The sequence below is a fragment of the Onthophagus taurus genome, chromosome 7 (genome assembly GCF_036711975.1).
Source record: "Onthophagus taurus isolate NC chromosome 7, IU_Otau_3.0, whole genome shotgun sequence".
Taxonomy (NCBI): domain Eukaryota; kingdom Metazoa; phylum Arthropoda; class Insecta; order Coleoptera; family Scarabaeidae; genus Onthophagus; species Onthophagus taurus.
Genome location: NC_091972.1, coordinates 36,787,296 through 36,809,295, shown reverse-complemented (window position 1 = coordinate 36,809,295; position 22,000 = coordinate 36,787,296). Strand labels below are relative to the sequence as shown.

The following is a 22,000-nucleotide window of genomic DNA, read 5'->3' as shown; positions in this document are numbered from 1 at the left end:
TATGTTAAAAGTTCGCTGCGTTAATATATAAGAGTTTACCAAGTTCTATCCTTAAAAAGACGTACTTATTTAATGTTTTTGTATTATTAATCTGTATGTGATAAAGAGGTAATCTGAATTAAGTCATAAGATAACCAAATTTGCCTCCACTGAACGTGCTAAAAGACTGATAAGGGACTGATTTTAGATGAATAATCTTGAGGAAATAAGTTTGAATGAAAAGAATAAATTGTCAAAATAATGTATAAATTGACAAAACAATTTTAACTTGACGTTTTATAAATTTTGGTTACGTTTCGCAATATTATCGGTATAAACGCGGTCAAAATTATTGTTTTTGGTTTTCGCAATATTATCGGTATAAACGCGGTCAAAATTATTGTTTTCGGTTTTTAGGAAATGGTGTTAAAATTAAGTAACAAAGCTAATCTTAACACCACAAAAAATGTAGATGAAGAACCAAACGGCGATAAATCTGTTAATAATAAACTCACAGAAAACGGAGAAGTTGATAAGCTAGAATATGAAACAGGCTTGTTACGTGTACACGAAAATCTTTCGGAGTTGCATAAAGTGCTTACTTCAACAGTGCAATACGAGAAAAATAAACGGAAAAGTAAAAAGGTTAATAAGAAAGAAAATTCACAAAATATTGAATCCTCGAATGTGACTAAATCGGTAAAAGATGAAGAATTTTCGTTAACGCAAGAAATATTAAATTTACGCGAGAAATTAGAAATTGTTAAGAAGTATGATAAATATCCTAATAAAACATTATTTAAGACCCAAAATCAAAAGCATCAATATAAGAAGAACCTAACTAATTGTTTAGGATTAATTTATACACTAAATAACAAAATAACGAATACGGTTCCACGAAAAGATAAATGTTTTTATCGTTTTCACAATTTTACTGAAAATTCAAGTCGAAAAACTTAATTATTTTTAAAGAAGTTTCAAAGCTTAAATTATACGATTTATTAATGGGATGTTATTTAATTAACAATTATTTTGTATAATTTGTTATTATATATTTACTACAAGAAATAAAGAAAAATGAATTGATCATTTTTTATTTTATTTTTTTTTTTTCAATTGATGTCATCGACTTTTTTAGTGTATCAATTGCAGCACACAACATGACAAGAGTTGATAGAATTCGGACTTTTTGATACTTTAATTGTACTCCACAAAAAAACCGAAACAAACAGAACGAATTCGAATATCGTCGGAAATTTGGGTCATGTCCACCGAAAATTTGTATCATGTCAAAAGTGAACTCGTCCTTCGGTTCTTTCGGGTGTAGTCGTCCTCCAATACGTATATATGTAAATTTATTCGCAAATAGTGGCCAATTTATGCCGGTCGAAGTGACTGGAAAATAACCAAACGGTGGTGCTGTTTAAAATTTATGCAGTCGTCTTCCCTTTTCCCCCTCATTCGAAAGGAGCGAGGTTAACACTCTTCCTCACGGTTAAGCCTCCAGAAGCTGCCAATTCGTGTGGACTTGCCGGCGTTCTTTATTATACGAAGTCACGATGGAAGGGTATCGAGGAAAATCCTGAAACGGAGCACTACACGTAATTCGACAAAAAGGGAGTCCGGTTTTTCACTCGATATCCGTGTAATTGGATTTTACGATATAATATTAAAGATATAATACTTTTAAACTGAAGGTTGAACTAAAAATGTACGTAACTACAACGCAAAACTTATTGCACGGACGAACTTGTTCGTTAATATTCATCCAATATTTATTAGGGAAACGATTTATAATTAATATCATAAAGTTAAGTAGCCAAGTTGTTATCTTATTGGATCAATCGCGATTAAATTGCATTTGCAATTGAATTACAAATTGCTTACAATTAATCTACCTTTGATTTCCAAGTACAGCTGAAAAAATATTTCTAACCGCTATTAAGGCAATCCTGGGGTTTATATAATGATTTTTATAATGACTTTTCAACACTTAAAACTTCAAACTTTCAATGAATACGAAGTTTGAAATCATCATCGATCATCATTCTTCAGCGCTTAACGTCCACTGCTGAACATAGGCTTCTCTTCTTTTTGTCCAATTCTTTCTATCCTAAGCGCTCTGTATCCAATTTGTCGTTATACTTTTGATATCATCAGTCCAGCGTGTGGGTGCACTCCAGCAGTCTCTTTGTCCATCTTTCATTCTTCAAACGGGCCAAGTGCCCTGCGAAATATCATTTCGCTTCTGCAAACACATCAGTAACTCCTGTTCTTCTTCTAAGATTCTACTTAGTCATCACTCCCGTTTTCTCTATGCAGTTCGAAATTTTTTACAAATTTTTGCGGTTAGGGTCAACGTTTCAACAGCGTACGTCATAACTGGTAATACGAATTGGTCAAATTTATTACGTTTTAGACAGATTGGCAAGTCACTTTATTTATTTTTGTTTTCAATTCATATTTCTGATTGTCTCTCCAAGCTTTATTCGCGCTCAAGATATTTGTACTTTTCTTCGTGTTCCACCTCATTATCTGCAATGTTAGTGTTTTCACTAGAAACTGGGTTACCTCTTTCGTTCCAATCGAGTGTTTTACATGCATATTGCAGTAACAGTTTTAGGCGATAACGCATCACCTTGTCCTACTCCTCTACTCACTTAGGCAAGTTTCGTGCTTTCATGTAGTTTCACTGACATTGTCGCATATTTGTATATATTGTGCATTAGCTGTGTATATCTATAGTCAAAGCAGCATGCTTGAAGTACATCCAAAATTCAGAGTACTCTTTGTTCTTGATTGAAAGTTCAAATGTCTTGTCTAACGGCCTTGGATATTTGCTTATTTGTTGCTCGCATTTCATCCACTCCAGTGTGTGCTCCACTCCTCATCTCTCTTCTTTTCTGTATTTATTTGTTTGATACTATCTCTAAGTTTCTCTTCTTTCCGAGATTTGGGGCAGAATTTGTTTTGGCTCTCTATCAAGGTAGTTGTTACCTTATCATTCAGATCATTAATATATCTTCCATGTTCGGTTCATTTAGAGTACCAGTTTTCTTCATGATCTGCCCTCGTAATTTCTTCTTATTATCCTGTATCCCTTCTCATAAATATATATCTGTATTTTAGCTTGTACAATTCTGTGGTCGCCATTGGTAGCGAACTTATTTAATACTGTGACGTTCTTAACTATGTGGCTCTTGTCAGTTATTGTAAAACCTATTTTGTTCTTTTTGTTGTCGTCAATTGCAATGACAATTTGCAATGTCCATCTTCTACTTAAGTTCTTTTTGAACAAACTATTCATCTAGAAAAAGTTGTTTTTTAGGAAGAACCTTAGATGTGTCCGGCCGCGTTCTATATTGTGTTCGATATAGCGATATTCCTGAGGGGTTAGATTTGATTCACATCTCGGAGTTGAAATCGAAACTTATAAGGGTAAAGTGTGAATGGTGATCATTAATAACAGCTTCAATATCATCGTGGTCTGGTGCATAATTTTAATGTGGTATTTGGCTTTCAATTTGCGAGTCAGACAAATAACTCTCGTTGAGTTGATCTGTTGGCATAAACCGTGTGGTAGAAACTATGTACAGGTTTTAGTTTTATCAGTTGTTCACCTTGTTTTCTGACTTCGCTTAGGTCCACTATGTCCCATTTTATGCTTTCTAGCTCGTATTTCACTTCGGTAATTCTTTCCTTTGACGATAAAGAACGCGCATTGTATGTTCCGATGTATTCTCTTTGCAGGGCTTTTTATTGTCTTTATCAGTTGTTTGTCCTCCCCAGAAACCATGGGACAGACTGATAAATTGTCAGCGCAAAATTCCGAAGATAAACAATTATACTGTGCTGCAAGATTTTTGTACAGTTGATGAATTGAGTGTTTTTAGTTAATTTTGTGTGGCTGATTTCAAATATGCCTTCCATTTTTCTGTAACACGTCACGTTTTTTTTATTCAGGTGTCTTACTGCTGCTGGACATAGGATTTTATAGGGAAACTATAGATGCAATGCATTTAATATTTGGCACCTTGATATAAGGTGAGGAGATCTACCTCTTAGTGGTAGTGTCATGTTTGTACTACTTCCGAAACGGTTACAGAAAATTTTAAAATTTTATTTTATTTTGTTTTTCAAATAAAAGTTATTTAGAATTACATTATGTAACCAACTGCTAAATAAAATTTCAAAGTTTTCTTAAAAATATTGATGTTAGTAACAATTTCCGGTATAACCGGACGTAGTACAAACATGACACTACTACTAAAAGGTATATCTCTTCACCTTATAGCAACGTACCAAATACCACATTCATTGCATCTATAGTTTCCCTATAAAATCCTAAGTCTTGCAGCCGATAAAAATGGAAGGCATATTTGAAATCAGCAACCCAAAGTTAACACAAAGTTAAAAGTACACAAAAAAAGTTAAAATTTGCAGCACATTGCTATTATTCCACCTAACATCTTCATTGTCATAAGGTTTTTAGCCTTTAAACACCATGCTGGATAGATGGGTTGGTGATTTGTGTTTTTCAGCTGTCCAATCTAGGTTGAGATGCTGTTTGTAACCATCTATTCGGGATCAGACGTTGCTGTGTTAGTTTTGTTCAGCCCCGGGTGTTTTTACTTCCCCGGTTCCATAGCTAGAATGTTAGATTGTGAACATAAAGATAGCAGTTGTTGCCCTCTTAAGTGTTCTACACCTTTCACGTTTAATTGAACAGCACGAATGAAACAATCTATGTATCATTTGACTTGACTTTGTCTATCAGGCAAGACAATGTTGTAATGGTTGACATCGACCTGTACCTTTTTAACTAAAAATGTTTCTGTTGTTATAAGTAGTTCATTCAAGGCCTGAGTTGAAATTCCATCCAGGAAATTAGACAGTTGATACGTGGACAAAACAACAAAAAGAAAATAGGGTGTATCACGTTTGTGTATTTTTGGAAGTCCATAGTATTAAGGTAGTCAATATACTTCCTTTCAAGTAAAAACTTTGAAAATATATCTTTACTGTATATTAGAGATCTAATCAGCAAATAAGTTAATTGATTTTTGTATGTACTCTGATTTATTCATACAAACAGTAACAGTACAAAACTTGAAATATCATTTTCACTTTGTAAGTTTCAATCAATGAAGGTTTCAAATGTAAAAAGTAATTCATTTATTTTTTATTTTTTGTATTAGGTACATATTTAATAAAACAATTGTTCAGTTAACACTTCATTAACAGATAATCGAAGAGTTTCAACTTCGAAACACTTTTGAGACATAACTAATATTTCTTGTTGAAAATTACATAAACGATGAAAATCCTGTTCATTAATTTTCGGTGAAAACATATTCACCCTTTTATTTTTATTTTTTAGCGTATTAATTAACTCTAAACAACTCAATAAGTCTTTCGTATATGGATCGATTCGTTTTGGGGCCTTAATAAATGTTTCCTTATATTTTGTAATAACATCTAATATCTCCTGTAATCATAATAAATCGTTTTTTAAGGCTTTTATCTCACATCTTTTCCCGATTTACCAACATTCGAGAAATCTGGTAAATATATAGGGTGAACATTTTCGTTCCTTTTATAACTCTTTTTACTTTTCCTCATCTTTTTCTCATATTCTATTTTTGACGTAAGCGCTCCGTGTAACATCTTAAGATTTTCGTGTAAATGTAACACCCTTCTTTCATATTCTGTTTTAATAACTTCTTCATTTTTATCTGCTGATTCAATGGTATTGGGAGCGGTCATTTTTTGAAGTGTTATGTCTTTCGTTACTTAATTTTTATACCATTTCCTGAAAATTAAAACAATAATTTTGATCGCAATTACATTCCGAAATATGTCCAAAACTTAGAATTTATAAAACGTCATATTATGTTACTCTGTCAACGTATTTGTTTTGGAAATTTTGTCGAACCCAATCGAATCTCATAATATGTTGCTAATAAACGTTTTTTATTTTGAAGAATACATCTAGAAAAATTACCTAAGTATTTATTTTTATGCAAATATGTTGCTGATTTAGCCAAAAGTTTTTGTCTCATTACCAAGTCTATACGAAATTTTTCGTAGAAACTTTACAAGCCAGAATTGACGCTTTTTTATAAATTAAAAGTCCAAAAAAGCTTATTCTAGATATATTATTCAAGACCAAACTGTATTCTTCTGGAAGACAATAAAATTAAAGATGTTATCAACTATTCTCAATTTATTTTTATTCAATCAAATTATTCATTAAATCAGTCATTAAATTTTGGCAATAAGGAAATAAATCATAATCTTACTTACTAAGACATGTAAACTAAGAGTATTGATTTTATTAATATATTACAGTGGTCCATTTAGACGGAGTATTTTTTTCAAATTCCTCCGAGGACTAGCTGGTATACAGTTTTGCCGAATGGTGTCTGTGCCTCTTAAATTATTATTTGATAGAAACTGTTTACAGCTATGGCGACTAAAGTATGGTACCAAGGCTTCATCAAGGCATATATTATTTTCTAACAATTTTTTATTGAGATGCTGGAATAAAGACGCACTTTTACGAACTTTTCTCTTCGTTTCATTTTAATATTATCGCCAGCAAGATGAAAATGTGACATAATATATTCAAAATTATGTCAAGAAACAGCTTCAGACATCAACGCATTTTGACTATCTCTTTCATACTCCCAGTACATTCTCCTTCTCTGCATGTATTCACTAAGTGATAGTAATTAGTGGAAAAATGGTGAAAGAATCGACATATTCTACCAATTCGTATCAATCCAACCTCCTACATTTAGCACACACCAAAAAACTGTTTGAAAAGCTGTTCCAAATTCCAATATCGTTTAATTACTTCAAAGTGTTGATAGAGATATGGAAGATGATGATAAAGATTCATGAAATGTCATGAAGTGTCTAGATATTATCATCGTTATCCAGAAATAATAATAATGTTAACGAAAGTGCTTGGTGATACAAAATATTTTTCTTTAAACCAGATGGACTGATTTACCAGGACTATTACTTATGTCATTAAATTGTTATGCTTAATAAAAATCCTTAATAAGATTATCCTTAATAAGGTACTAAACGGTTTGTTTTTTAGACTGTGGTGATTCTGATACATCCATATTCCAAATATTTGTAGCGTCATATTTATATCCTTCATATTATCGTTATTAAGAACTAAAAGACCGAAAAATGTGGTTAATTAATTTTGTTGAGGGATTAGTGTTGTGTCCGTATTGCAAGCGTCTTGTATCTCATTTTGAAAAAGCTACTCCTTGATGATTTTTGTCCTAGAGAAAGGAATTTTGCGATTCAAATGAAGTACAAAGTAGCAGTAGGTATTTGCCTATTCAAGAACCTCCTCCTAGAACTGGCGTTTTAAGAGGAAATTTTACTTGAATGGGCAAATGTTTTGGAGGTTCTTGAATCGGCAAAATTTTTTGGGGGACTCGTTGGAGGAGGAGAGATGGTTCTTGAATCAGCAATTTTTTTGGGGGGGTTTGGGGAGGAGGTTTATTAACTGAAGGTGTTCATGTTATTTTGAGAAGGACGAGGTTTCAAGGAGAGGAGGTCCTTACAAAATTTGTCATGCATTCTGTCTGACGTCACCCGATGTAAAGTCGTGTTAGAACCTGTATTGCAGATATATTCGCTAATGATGTGAAACTACAATCCCATCACCAGCAACCTTATGTACTGCTATAAATACAAACGTTGCTTGAAGTTGTACCGCAGAGTATTGCGCTTCAGAGCAAGGTTTATGTGTATTTAGTGCATATTAAAAATATCGTGTAGATGTTTGGTGCATTTAGTACAGAGGATTCTAAATCTAACGAGTTAGTAATTTAAATGTAATATAAGTAGATAATATACTAATCTAAATAATATTGATGTGTAGTGACAAAAAGTTTGAAATCTGCCCGAAATATTAAAATGTAGGGTAATTGTAATGAAATAACAGCTATAAATGTATCGCTAGGAAGTGATACTCAAAAAAAGGACGTGGTATTCGATGAAATCAATTTGTACGTTTTGAGTACGTTTTGTCCTAGCAATCAACAATTTAATTTAGAAAATACTGGAAAGTTATCTTTCACAAGTAATGTAGTATTAAATGAGGCAGTAAAAAATAATCTCCAAAAATGTAATCAAGCACCATTATACTCGAGGAGTATGTATTATATATTTAAATAAAAGTCGAACGAAATGGATATCGATTGGCATGTCCGCTCATCCACATTTTGATCCCGTTATAAGCTTAATGGGAAAAGGTCAATGTATAACTTTTACGGAACAGGAATGGAATAATGTGATATCTAGCAAACAATTGATTATGAATAGTTTTGTTGGTGATTTATCGACACTGGATCGACAATGGATAGAAAATGTACGAAAAGTGTTGAAAATGGAAAGAGGGTCTGAAATATTTTACCTCGCTCGTTGCACGAATTGTGGAAACAGCAATTTAGTTTCGCGTAGGGTAGAAGCATTAAGATGTCTGAAATATAAAAATTATTACGATAGTATGATCGATGTGGTATCAAGAATGCAAGGTAAATTGGTAGCTTCCAAAGGTGCACCAAGTGAAGATTTATGCATAACTAAAGAACTGCACGTATATGGTATGGACAAGATATTACTGGATAAGAAACCTAAATCAGTTATTAGAAAAATATTTAGACGTATTATAGATTAAATATATTTATTGAAATTTTAGCATTGTAGAGTAACCGAAATGTTTTTAACTGAGTAACAATTAATTTTTAGTTTATCAGTAGATTTAGGTATAGCTCAATAATAATAGTAGATTTCAGTACATCTTAAGAGCAGAACTAACTTTGTAAATAATTTAAAGGGAATAAAAGCTTAGAGCACTACAGCGGAGATTTATGTCTAGTTTTTAACTATGCAGAAAAGGAAGTAGATTTAAGATATTTACTCTTTACCGTTATGTGACCAATATGTGCTGTATTTGTTAACTCAAATTGGAAATTTTGAACCCTTCGCAGGTAACGACGCAGCACGATGCGTGGATCCGAACGCTGTGTACTATTCAAAGTATCTTCCTCATTGGCCATATTCCATCATGTCTTCAAATATGTGTCGCAGGATCTTTCGTTGGTATGTTGTTAGCAATCTATCGTCGTTACCCAAGTTTTGAATTCATACTCCAAAATGATCGTATTAAGGTTTTATGTATTTGACATTTTGTTTTTCTTGTCAAAGTAAAAATTCTTTTTTGATCTCATCTGTGGGGTTGATATTCGAAGTGACCAATGAGCCCAGTTAACCAAGTTGCAGTACAGATTCGATGTATTGCAATTCCCATGGCTAAGTTTTGCATATGTGATGATGATGGATTTGCTTGTATATGCTTAGCCCAATTTTGTGCGGTGATTTCTCTAGTGAGCAGAAGGCTTCTATCATGACTCTTCTTGACCTTGCAATGATATCAACATAATCACCAAAAATCGGTATTTTCACGCTTTTGTTGATAATTGCACCCATCATGTTGACGAGTATGCATGATAGTGCATCATCCTAGCGTAATCCGTTATTTATTCTGAATCTTGGTGTTCTTACATTTTGCATTGTTACCATCCTCAGTATTTGATTTACTAGCAGAATTCGGCCTTCATTAAAATTTCCCGTAATTTCCTCTTCGCTCCGTTCTTTTTCTGTTCCCAGTTCTCTATCTAGTTTTTCGCCTTGCTCCTTCAGAATTCGTCCCTCTTTGTTTCGCTATATTTAAATTCTTTCCTATTCCTATTTATACTTAAGTTTCTTTAATTTACTCAGTTCACCGTTTATTGCCTCTCATTTTCTGCCTATGAATCCTCTTTTCTTCTCCTCTCTGTGCTTTTTACTCCCCCTCCGTTCGTTTGTGTCTACGCTGTTATAGTTCTCTGTTAGCTTGATTCTTTCTTTTCACACTCTCCGTCATCCCAATCCATTGAATTGTCCGCTGGTTTTCATCTCCCACTTTAAAAGAATGTTGGAAAGTGTTTCAGATCGTTCTACATGGAAAATCTTTTTAGGTAGGACCAACTTGACTTCACATCAATACAAATAAAATACGTTGAGGGTGGAAATAGATAGGATTAAAGTTTCGTTTTCGTTTTATAGAAGCTGTAGACACAGAATAAATTATTTTCAAACATTTTCTTATATAGACCTAATAAATATATGTTTTGAAAACGATTGAAAAAAATATTTATATATATTTTTAATATTTTACACTTCGAATAAAATAAAATCCATTCGAGTCTTTTAAACTGTTAACATTTATTGACACCCGTCACGGATTTGATTGATTATATTTGCGATTTTGGTAAAATAAATAGACCACGTACGGTACTAATTCACCAAAACTCAATATAAATAATTGTAACAACAACAATCATCATTCGTAGTAACGTCAATTTGTATAACCGAATTTGTTTTGTATAACTGGAAGAGGTGACACACGTTAATATATTTACCCCTACAGCGGTTTAAATCTCTTTTGTTCTATACTACCAGCACAGAACAATGGGGTAGGTTAAATAGCTGCCCTGACAGCTTTATGAAACGGTCAAATTTCTACGCTAAGATGAGTTTATAAAGGTGGGATTAATCCCTCTGTAATTAGGAACCATGCACTCGTGACGATTTTATTATCGTTTCTTTGTGTTAAGTGACTCAAAGTCATTTTTTTCCTTTAAGTCACTTACACTCATCGTTCTATAAATAGGGACCCTCCAAATCACAAAAGGGGTGGTGAATTGTGCGGTTGCCAACAGACAGACACACATTAGTGGCTTATTGTGATGCTTAATGGTTGAACAAATAGGGAGATTCGACACGTAGACAGTGTAGTACCCTAGGGGATGCAGGCAATAAATACCTTTTTCTTTTCCTCCCCCATTTATTGTGGGTAAATAGGGGGTGGTTTCCGGTCTATAAAGGGCGGGAAATCGCGTGCGGCTTATTTGGTTTATTAAAAATCCTCCGGTGGCGTCACGTTGTGCCCGGCGCGTAGATTAAATCAGTAAAAGACGATCACCCTCGTTTTTGTGCGTTAGTCACCAACTAAAAGAAGGAAGGGAAAAACGATTAGGTCATCTCACCCTTGTTCAGCCGTAAATCGTCTTTTTACTGTTATTCCTAGTGGCAGTTTCTATTTTGATTATTGTTCGGCGGCGCGCGAAACTGGGAACGAAATGAGAATCTGAGAAAATTTCCCTCTCGCACTACTCCTCTTGCTGTATACCTCCATCGCGATCCTCCTTCGAATAGCGTGATCCCAGTTGGTTGGGCATCTTAAGCTCTTCCGCGATAAACCCCTATCTATCAAGTAAATTCATTTCCTGGTTGAAAGCTGAAGATTTAAGTTCTGATCGATTCGTCTAAGAACTTTAGCTGTCGCCTGTGTTCTACTCGGATTGCGTTAACAAAGTTTTAGATACGTTGAAAATCGATAGATATGCATGCAACCATTACAAATGCAATGGTTAAAATACTATAAATCATTTAATCTTTGACAGATAGGCCGCGACAACATAATTAGCAGACTTCGATTTCAATAAAAGCAAACCAAACAAGATAAAGCTATAAATAAACTTAATGTAGAAATCAGTGCTTGGAATAATCTTGAAAAATATGTCTTAAGGTGATTTTTTGAACTTTGAATACACATTACGGCGAGTTTAATGTCATCCCTTAATGTACTTCACGATAAAGTTCAATCTTTCTATGAGTTTTCAATGCTACATTGTTTTACGTAAAATAAGTAAAGTCGTAAGTAGAAAACACCGTCCATGATAGTTGTCGAGTAAGAGTGTTGGTTGAAGACTATTTTATCAGCTGCTATAGTAGGAACATAATATAGCACTAAATTGTTGAGATGACTTAATCAAACCACTTCATGCCAGACTACTAAGCTCCAAGAATCACCAATAGATTGGGGGGTACTTTCATGCTATCATGTCAACTCATCTTCCGATCACAAACTAAAGTTTTCAAGCACGTTTTAAAGATTTTTTACACATTTTACGTACTCCTCAGAGATTAAGAATGTTAGATTAATACTGATAGTTGGATGAAAACCTCTGATATGTTAGCTTTTGAATAGTATATGGGAAATGATGTCAAACCTAGCTGTTTTTGCTGACACATATGCCACATTTAACTTTATACTCAAATTTTTGAAGAAAATTGAAAAAGTTTGGAAAGAAAGCTCAATGGTGTTAGAATATTAAGATCGTGAACATAACCTTACGCCCTAAATATGACCGAATCGCACGAGAATAGCTTTCAAGTTGATATAGCAACTCATCCAACACGAGCATTGAAATGAAAGCCGCTCCAAAATTCCATTCTACTTAACTCGGTGTTGTATCGTGGATGCATATTGTATTTATGTAAATAGGTCCTTGTGTTACGACTTCATTTTCTGTAGGATTTTACCCCCTATTCAAAACTGAAGAAGGACAGTCAAGGAGTGCAAGTTGTAAGGTAATATACACTTCTATGTTCGCATTGGAAAGCAGTGTTTTTCATAGCATGGTAATCATGCGGTTCAGTAATCGCATGAAGTCTTATGGAGAAAAAAGGTCGAAAGTTATTCCAGTCTTCTATCTAGATTTATCACCTTCATGGAGCAATGCTCTCCATTAGGATCATATAAATGTAGTTTCCGAAGATATGCTTGGAGTAGATTCTCAGCTCAAACTGAAATCAAAACGAAATCACGTACCAACTCGCTAATGAGCCTAATGGGAATTAGGCTCCTGTCAGGTCTACTAAATATCATTTCCAAAAGAACTCAGTAATGGCATATTTATACGTATCCTTCCAATTTGACATTGAATGTGTTCGAAACTCTCTTGGTTCCGCGATTCTCGAGATATCGACCTAGGCATTATTGTTTATTTCCATAATTCCCTATCTTGAGCAATTTGTATCCAGTTAGTGTAGATATGCCTTAAATCGTCATGCCAACTGGTTGGAGGAGGGCCTCTATTCCTAAAAGCACCTTGTCTTGGTCTCCATTCCATAATTATCGTTTAGGTTCTTCGGTCTTTAGCCTCGCAATTTTCTATGGCATCTGTGACTTTTGTTCTGTCTCGTACTTTGGCATTCGGTACTTTATCTCTCAGAGATAGCGCCAAGATTGAACGTTCCTTGGCTCATTGTGCAATTCTAATTTTGTTCGCTGTTTTCTTCGTCAATGTTAGAGTCTCTGCACCATACGTTAAAACAGGGACGCACTGATTGAAGATCGTTCTTGATTTTCAATCCTATCTGTACAGAAGTCTTTGTAACATTACCTGGGCTTTATTGATGCAGTCGGATATGACAACAATGTCGTCTGCACATCGTAGTTTTTTCAGACTTTAGCCATTAATGTTTATGCCTAATTTTATACCATTCTATCTGTTTGCACATTTACTTTAGCAAACCCATGATATCCCATTTTATGATCCGGAGCTCTTCTTCCATTTCTAATAGTTTTTGATCCGATAGTAGAGATCTGGTATTATAGGAAGCTATATATATATATATATATATAAGTTGTATTGTGGTCTAGGTAGCGAATTTTTGCCTCTACCAGATCCGTTGAGGCAGTCCTTGGTTGTCAATTGCTTTCAAAATTTGCCGTTTGTAAAGTGTTTGGCCGTATTATTCCACGCTGGCCATGCGGGTTGGTAGAAAATAAGGGATTGGAAAGGAAATTCTAACTTTGGACAGGAAAGCTAAAAATTGGACATATCAATAGGGTTACAAATTATTGTAAATTTCATTGTTGGTCATTACACAAGAGCTTTAATGTTAACTTTAGCTTTAAGTCTAAAAACATAATCAGCTCTGACAAAATGTTTCCTAAGCTGTCACTTAAGGCAATTTGTATTTTTCGAGCTGCGTCTTAATTCTTCTAGGATAATGTAATAATTTCTGATATCCTCCACATATTACATAAAATTTGGTCTCATTACTTAATGTTCTTCTTACACTATTTGCTACGTTAGCTGATGATCTTAAGATATTTCTGCTTGTTCTCATTGTATTCAAATCTCGATCACTCTGATAATGGATACGATTACGGAAAATCTAGATGCAATGATATCTGGTTACTTTCAATATGTTTACATAACTTTTAGGCATGCTTATAATTTTTGTTTGATGTTTTAACTTTTCTGAAGATCATCCTCTGATTTCTAATTAGTGTTAAAGCATTGTGATGACTTTACATAATGTGTTATGGTTCTCAATGTATTATGTTCATATTTTTAAAGACTTTATATCTTTGCTGAGGAAGTTGTTTTAACATCTTATGATATATCATATAATTTTTAATAAATTCTGATTATGTTCTTATTAGTTTATGTTTTCTGGATTTTCTAGAATATATATCATATTGAAAATAAAACTTAAGCGATTTTTCGAAACTCATCAATTTTTTCATAATAAAAAAAAATATGTTTTTTGGGTCGTTCATGTTTTTCCAATTGATTCGTATTGTAACAGTTTGATTGATGAATAGAGACGACGTTTCATAACCCTCATACCCATAAATCAAAACGAGCCGTTCTACTTTCCTATCAATTTTTAACTTCCAAATGGTTAGCTTAGGTTAGCAAACGGAAGTTTTATATTTACTCATTGCGTGTTTATAGAAAACTCAATCTTGTTCTTACCGTACGTAAAGGAAACGTTACTTCAAATTATATATTAACAAATTTAAAATTTCTTCGATAACTCAATTAACTTTTCTAATTAATTTTCCTTTTCAGCTTTAAAGTTAATTATTTTCGATTGAAAAATACAACTTTGATTTTCCTTTTTCCCCCAATCGAATATGCCACAATTAGCAAGTTAGGCATATAAAAAATTAAAAAAGGGGGAAGTCCCGGTTTTTTTGTTGGTTTAACATCGATATATTTTGACTGAAAAAGGGCGCTCCCATCAATTTACCCATTTCAAAACTTAATTAAAAACTCCTACTCTTGTTAATTCAAGAGCACTTAAAGAAGTTAATGCCACGAGCGGTCGGGATGAAAATTTCATTAACACGAAAACCATTAATTATTAAGGTTTCAATTGCAGAGGCGTCTGGACGATAACTTTTCTTGTCGCTTTGGTTATTTTTTCTCTTACTTTTGGTTTTTCATTTTTATTCTAGATTGCTGTTGAATATTCATGGAGAAATTGAAAGTGATGCAATTTAAACGAAAATATCTAATATTTTTATACCAACTCAATTAATTTCTAACAATTTATGGTTTCGAAAGTTAAACTCTTTGAATTTGCACGACATGGTAAGCGAATGAAATAGTTCGGTGTCTTGGGTATTTAGCGCATTTGCCTCTCCAAAACTTGAGAAGTTTACTCCCGCCGCGACCCGGCATGTTAACAATGAAGCTTTAAATAGTTCCACAAATTAGTGAACGATGGGAGAGTTAACTTTTCGAAATTTCCACACCATTCTAAAACGACTAAAAGATTTAAAAGTGCTCAATTTCAAATTAAATGAGTGAAGAATTAACAGCTTGAAAACTTAATTATCTGAAGCTGAATACAATAGGAATCGTGTATGTATATTACAAAAATGTATTTCAAAAAACGTAGGCTAAAAATAGGGATTTTTACTCCGAACTCAGTCCGGGAAACGAAGTATATTCATGACCCACACTTTTATTTTTTGCTCGTTACGATGCTACACAGCAATCCTTGTGACTCTTCATCTTTTCTCTTTACTGCACATTGAACGGCCTCAGGGCTTTGTGTCTACGCGCATGTTTTAACACGTTAATTATTACTGTACGTAATATTTTTTGTATTCAGCCTACGCGAATCTGAACAAAGAACTTCCATTTTCGTCGACTTAATTTCCTTAACGGTCAACTTATTTACAGTTATTGTTTCTATTTCATATTGTTCGTTAAGCAAACAATGTTAAAGTTTAACTTTTATTTATAAAAACTTTTTTTAAACCATATAATTAATTCATCAAATAGATTAAAAGACAATTTACTGTGTCATTTGGTCAACTTCGTAAATAGACTCGTTAGCGGCGATTTCATTGCGACAGATCCCTTGGCAGAGTTTCAGTAAGTTGTTGGCATCTTAACGCGAATGGAATAAAGCAATTTCTCAAGAAATCCAAGTCCGTAGAAAGTTCCGTGGGCCGCGAGTTTGTGGAGAACTGTTCAAACAGACGCCGTTGCCGCTCATAAAATATTCATGGAGACTCTAAACTTCGTATGAGACGTAGTAGTACTATGGATGCAACTGGGACGCCACAAAATAGTTGGTATACCGTCGATACGTATCGATGTTGTCACTGTTAAACGCTTTATAAATCAAAGAGTCCCGACAACTTTGATTTTGTTACCGTAGCGAAAATATTTCGAAGTTTTAAATCTGAAGTAGTTCAAGTAAGTTAGTGTCAAAGAACAATAATTGAATAACTTTAGTTTTAATATGGTTTCTGTAGTTTCAGTAACATACTTCGACGTTTAAATTGTAAGTTGACTCTGAATAGGTCAACATTTAGCATACGTTGCAACTATGTAATATTATTAATACGATGTAACGTATGAAAAGGTAGAGTAGTTGCTGACATGTGGAAAGAGGAACAATAAAGTAAAGTAATTTATTCTTTAATTTACCTGATACCTCAATCCAAAAAGGAACAACAGTCATCACATGGCGATCCTGACAGGATAATTAGGAAACTATTTTGTAATCTCCTGATTATCTTATACCGTGAAGTTTGAGAATGGATAAGAGTTGGATCAATTTTTCTCTGAAACTTTAAGGATGTCATATTTAGATTTGTCAGATTGTATGTTACTTTTAGGCAACTATTTTCATTCAAAATAGTTGCTTAACATATATGAAATAATACAAATAATGTTGTACTTATTATAATAACACACCTTCTTAAGTAAGCACAACCTGATAACAGGACTTCCTTACTCTTTGTTTTTTGCTTGTTAGCTACAACGTTTTCCAAAGATTTGGTACTCGTTTGAAATGTGGCTACCGTTTCCTTGGTAATTTCATGATCTGAAATCAATAGCACTTAGATACTAATAATAATAATCTTTATTACCCTATTCTAAGAATATTGTGTCTTATGACGATTTACAATAAATGTTCGAAATGACTTCCTTCAGCCTGAATCTTCTCGTCATTTACTGCCGAACTCTTTCAAACTCACCAGGGTCGTTTCTAATTGAGTTACACCCAGCAATTATCCGATTTCGCAAATTCGCCACGGAGTAGCGTAAACGAATGACTTCAGAGATCTCCAGAAAAAATAATCCAGGGAGGTAAGTCTGGGGATCGAGCAGGCGATGCGGGTGGTCCATCTCAACCAATCCAGCGATTTCCGTATGTTGCTGTTAAAAATTACGAGCAACCAAACTGAAATGTGGTGGTGCACCATCGTGCATAAACCACATTGCAATTCTTGTCGCGTTTGGTACATCCTCCAGAAACTCACGCAGCGTTTCTGCCAAAAAGTTGCGATACACCAAACACGCACCTAAATCTTCCTGGTAGCAATACCGGTCCAATTAGATAATCATCCACAATTCCAACCCAAACATTCAAGGAGAATTGATGTTGAAAATGATCTTCACATACCTCATGCGGATTTTCATCAAACATGCATCAAATAAATGCGATCGATAAGACGTTTTTACTTTTAAATATAGTAAAATACTTTTATCTTTCTGTACTTTTATTAAAATGGATGCAATGTTATAAATTCTACCGATTTCGGTCCTTTTATAAAACCATCTACAGGAACCTTGGAATCTCGTCAATTTAATTTTGTCGAGATTCGAGAATTTATAACATTGCATCCATTTTAATAAAAGTAAAGAAAGATAAAAGTATTTTACTATATTTAAAATAAAATGGAAAGAAATAATGATTGCAGCAGTATTTACTTTTATTTTTATTAATAATTTCAACAAATATCGAATATGGTTGTCGCAAATTTTGTACGCCCTGTATCTTCGAAACAAAGCGGTTTTTCCAAAAACCTTCATAGGAAACAATATTCTTAGAATAGGCCAAGGAATAACCCCTTGAATTTTTGCCGCAAGTTTACCTAACACCCTGTATAAAGAAAATTAACACAATCTATTATCTACAAAATCGGCAGCGCGCATGATTCTATTGATAGGCGAATGTAGGCCCCAACTGGTGTTACCCCTATGCGGTGAGAAAGTCTTAGTGCTCCTAGACTCCATTTTTGGTACTCGGAAATTTAATCGACATAGGACTTCAGGTGCTGTCACACGGCGAAGCAGTAAGTTGTTTACAAACGAAACAGTTGCTGTCGTCTTGATTCGAATGAACTGAGATCATATCGCTGAAGTAACGCATGATAGTAATCACTTCCTCTAGGAGGATAATGCCCGAATTCTAGGAAATGTATATATTTAACATATTTCCTCTGCACCCTTTCTATTGCGGAGATGTTATTCTGACCAGACAATTGCACAATACTCCAATTTACTTCTCACGAATGCTTTATAGAGAGGAGACACTGAGCTCAACCTGGCAAACTCGCAACTGTTTCGAGTGATAAACCCGAGGACTTTCAGGGCATCAGAAGACAGCTTACTTATGTAGCCGCTGAACAGCAGTTTACTGTCGAACCAAAGCCCTAGATCCTTAACTTCAGACACACGTTCAAGACTTGTATCTTCCAGCCGATGATCATAATGAATAAGTTCTCTTTTATTTGTATAAGTCATGATTTGATATTTTGCAACGTTCAACAACAACCCATTTGATTGGCACCATGAACACAACTTGGTCAAGTCCTCCTGCAAGCTGGTACAATCAATTTCTGATTCAATTGTTTTGAAAAGCTTCATATCGTCTTCATACATTAATGTTGAACTTTTGAACAAATTTGGCAAATCGTTCACAAACATCGTAAACAGTAAAGGTCCTAAACATGAACCCTGTGGCACACCACTCGTGACCATTATTTGCTTCGACCTGATTCCGGATATCTCGACATATTGCGTTCCATCTGATAGGTACGATTTCAGAAGCAGCGAAAGCCTTAAATCGCAACCAAACTCCTTAATTTTTCGAAACAGAATATCATGGTCGAGTTGATGGAATGCGCGTGAAAAATCAGTGTAAATAACGTCTATTTGTAAACGGCAATTTAAGGCTTCGCAAACGTTTTGAGTGAAAACTGTTAAATTGGTGGTAGTGGAATGGCCTTTGCAGAATCCGTGCTGTGCTATTGATATTCGTGAATTTAGGTTAAATTCCATTTTTGTCACAATGATCTGTTCAAACAACTTAGCGAAATTATTTATAATAGTAATGGGTCGGTAATTAGCGGCACAATGTCTATACTATATATCACTTTTTTTTAAAATTGGACAAATTCTGCTCTGTTTCCAGACCGCCGGAAAGTATGATGCCTTGATAATCAAGTTGAAAATATGACGCAGAGGTGTTTGAAGAGGGATCGTACATTTCCTCTTTACTGATCTCAGATATTCCAAAGGTTGCATTATCAAAATTTTCGGAATTCATAATAACATTCCCCCGTAAACTAGCAAAATAAGAAGCTAATAGATCTACAATGTTTTTGGTAGCGGTCAGTATAGTATCGCCATCCGATAATGTAATGGGAAGGTAATGATTTTTGCGTGATGAATTTACAAACGACCAAAACTTCTCTGGATCCGCATTTACATCTCTCTCCTCAGTAGCGACATACGTTTAACGGTCCAGGCGGAGACGCAATTTACATTCACGTCTATAACGGGAGTACATTTGACGGTGAAACTGTGATTTAGTTTTTGTATACATTTTATGATAATGTTTTTTCTTGTTGAACTAGCGCGTCAGACCTTGACAAACCATGTTGGATGTTTAAATTCAATTGTTCTACCACGTACTTATCCAGCAATTCATAAAGAACTCTCACAACATAGATCGACTGAATGCAGCGTTAATAATTCACTCCAATCAACCCTCGAAACCGCTGAATACAGCCTAATCAAGTTAGCTTGTCGAAATGTATAGCTAGAATTTGACGAATTTGATAACGACCCACATCCTCAGAAGGCATAGTCATATCCATCGTAAGTGCAGGATGGTAACTGTCGCTGCTGACAAGTTCAAATGAGGACTTAAATACGTCTAGTTGTACATCTGAAGAAACAAATACCAAATCGAGTGTGCAGTTCATATTGTTTGTGACATGATTAAATTGATCTAGATTGTTGTAACTAGCGAAGTTATCAAGTAAACAACTAAAACCACACCATGGATCGGGATATTTTGGGATATTAAAATCACCAAGAAGAATTAAGACATAACACATCAGTGATCCTCGAGTCAACCGCCAGCAATACACCACCTCCACGTCGTTAGCTGGATCTGCTCTAACCATTGTGTAAGTATTAGGCAACACTTCATAATCAGGAACAGTATCTTTCAACCACGTCTCAGACAATTCGATAATACTAAAGTCAGAAGCACAAAATCGATCAGTTTGGTATTAAGTCCACGAACATTTTGATAATAAAGTTGATACAGTTTTCTGACTGCTTGCTGGTTTGCTTATATTTGGTATGCCATTCACATACTTGATGTAGAGATCATTTTCTCCGAGTTCGGTACGTCTAGCAAGCTCAGCACCAAGATTTCAATCATATAATTGCTCATTGGGTGTTCGGTCACGATGCTTTGGCATGGTTTTAATGCTTTTAAAGTTCGTGTATTGACGTAGATTTCTTGATTTACTCAACAATAAAAGGACATCAGCCTTACTTTCCAGTACAATCTTAACAACTCTCGGCTTAAATTTTCTTGTTTGACTGGAACCCACCACAACAGACGAAGACTGTGACAAATTCCCTATCCGAAACAACTTTTTGATACGCATTGCGGAGGGGACTACTTCTTTAAAAATACATTGAATCGCATCTGTGAGAATGCTGTCATCCGTTTCAGGGACATTGGTTAAAATTACTTTAGTTGATCTGCGTTCCCGTTCGTTAATTTCATGTATTACATTGTTAATCAAGGAGGAAAAACTGGACCACGGTACGGATACACCAGGAGACAAAGTATAATTAAGCAAGATAGAAAACTGGTTTATTAAACAGGAAATTATTAGGAAAAAACGTTAAATAACGTACTTGTAAGCACAGATATCGATAAAGTCCTGATGAAACGGTGATCCCAAACAAATAGAAATGCAGATTGTAGATGTTTGAGCAATAAAATAGTGCGAGGAATCACTCAAAAACCACAAAATACGAAGCTTCTTACAACGAGGTAGATCCAGGCACAAAGAATTTCAAATAAAATTTTTCTGCTTCAGGTCAATATTTCTATTTTATACAGTATGTGTATAGGAAACTAAAATTATATACTTATACTTTTGTGAGTTTTCTCTAGAATGCTTGTAAACGCAACAGGCAACATGATGATATCGTTAAAGCATTTGTAAACTTTCTTCAAGTTCATAGAAGACATAAGACGTGTCTCAAGATGCTTTGTTGAAATAAAGCTAACAAGAGTTTTTTCAACAAATTAAGTAATATTAAATAACCTGTTCGACTTAGCCACATACCTGATATGGACACTATTGAGTAAGAAAAGCTAGGTGCAAAATATTTCTTCACGTCAACTTATCGACACCGCATATGAACCATTATAAAGCGATTCATATTCTAACAACCTAGCGGCGGGCGGTGGAACTAAACCCAAGAGTTCTGTACGCGGAACGTGGCGCCACTTGGCGGCGGGCGGTGGAACTAAACCCAAGAGAGTTCTAGACAAGAAGTTGCTCCTCATGACATCCTGTGACGTCACGCTCCAGTGTAAAAAGTATAGAGAAACTGACCAACCTAAATCTGGGGGAAAAATATTAGGTTGGTACTAAAAGGAACTGATATAGCGCGCGAAAATTTAAAATTCGAAAATTTTAAAATTCATGTATGTCATGCGGCTTAAACACTTT

At 34.4% G+C, this 22,000-nt stretch overlaps 1 long non-coding RNA gene across 1 annotated transcript; it reads right to left on the bottom strand.

Annotated features, from left to right (window-relative positions):
* Nucleotides 1-5,130: 5,130 nt before the first annotated feature.
* Nucleotides 5,131-5,855, bottom strand: LOC111416976 (uncharacterized). Its single transcript, XR_011641091.1, has 2 exons — nt 5,530-5,855; nt 5,131-5,467 (listed from the first exon to the last, which is right to left on the bottom strand). It is a non-coding gene; the product is annotated as an uncharacterized lncRNA (long non-coding RNA).
* Between the last annotated feature and the right edge of the window lie 16,145 nt (nt 5,856-22,000).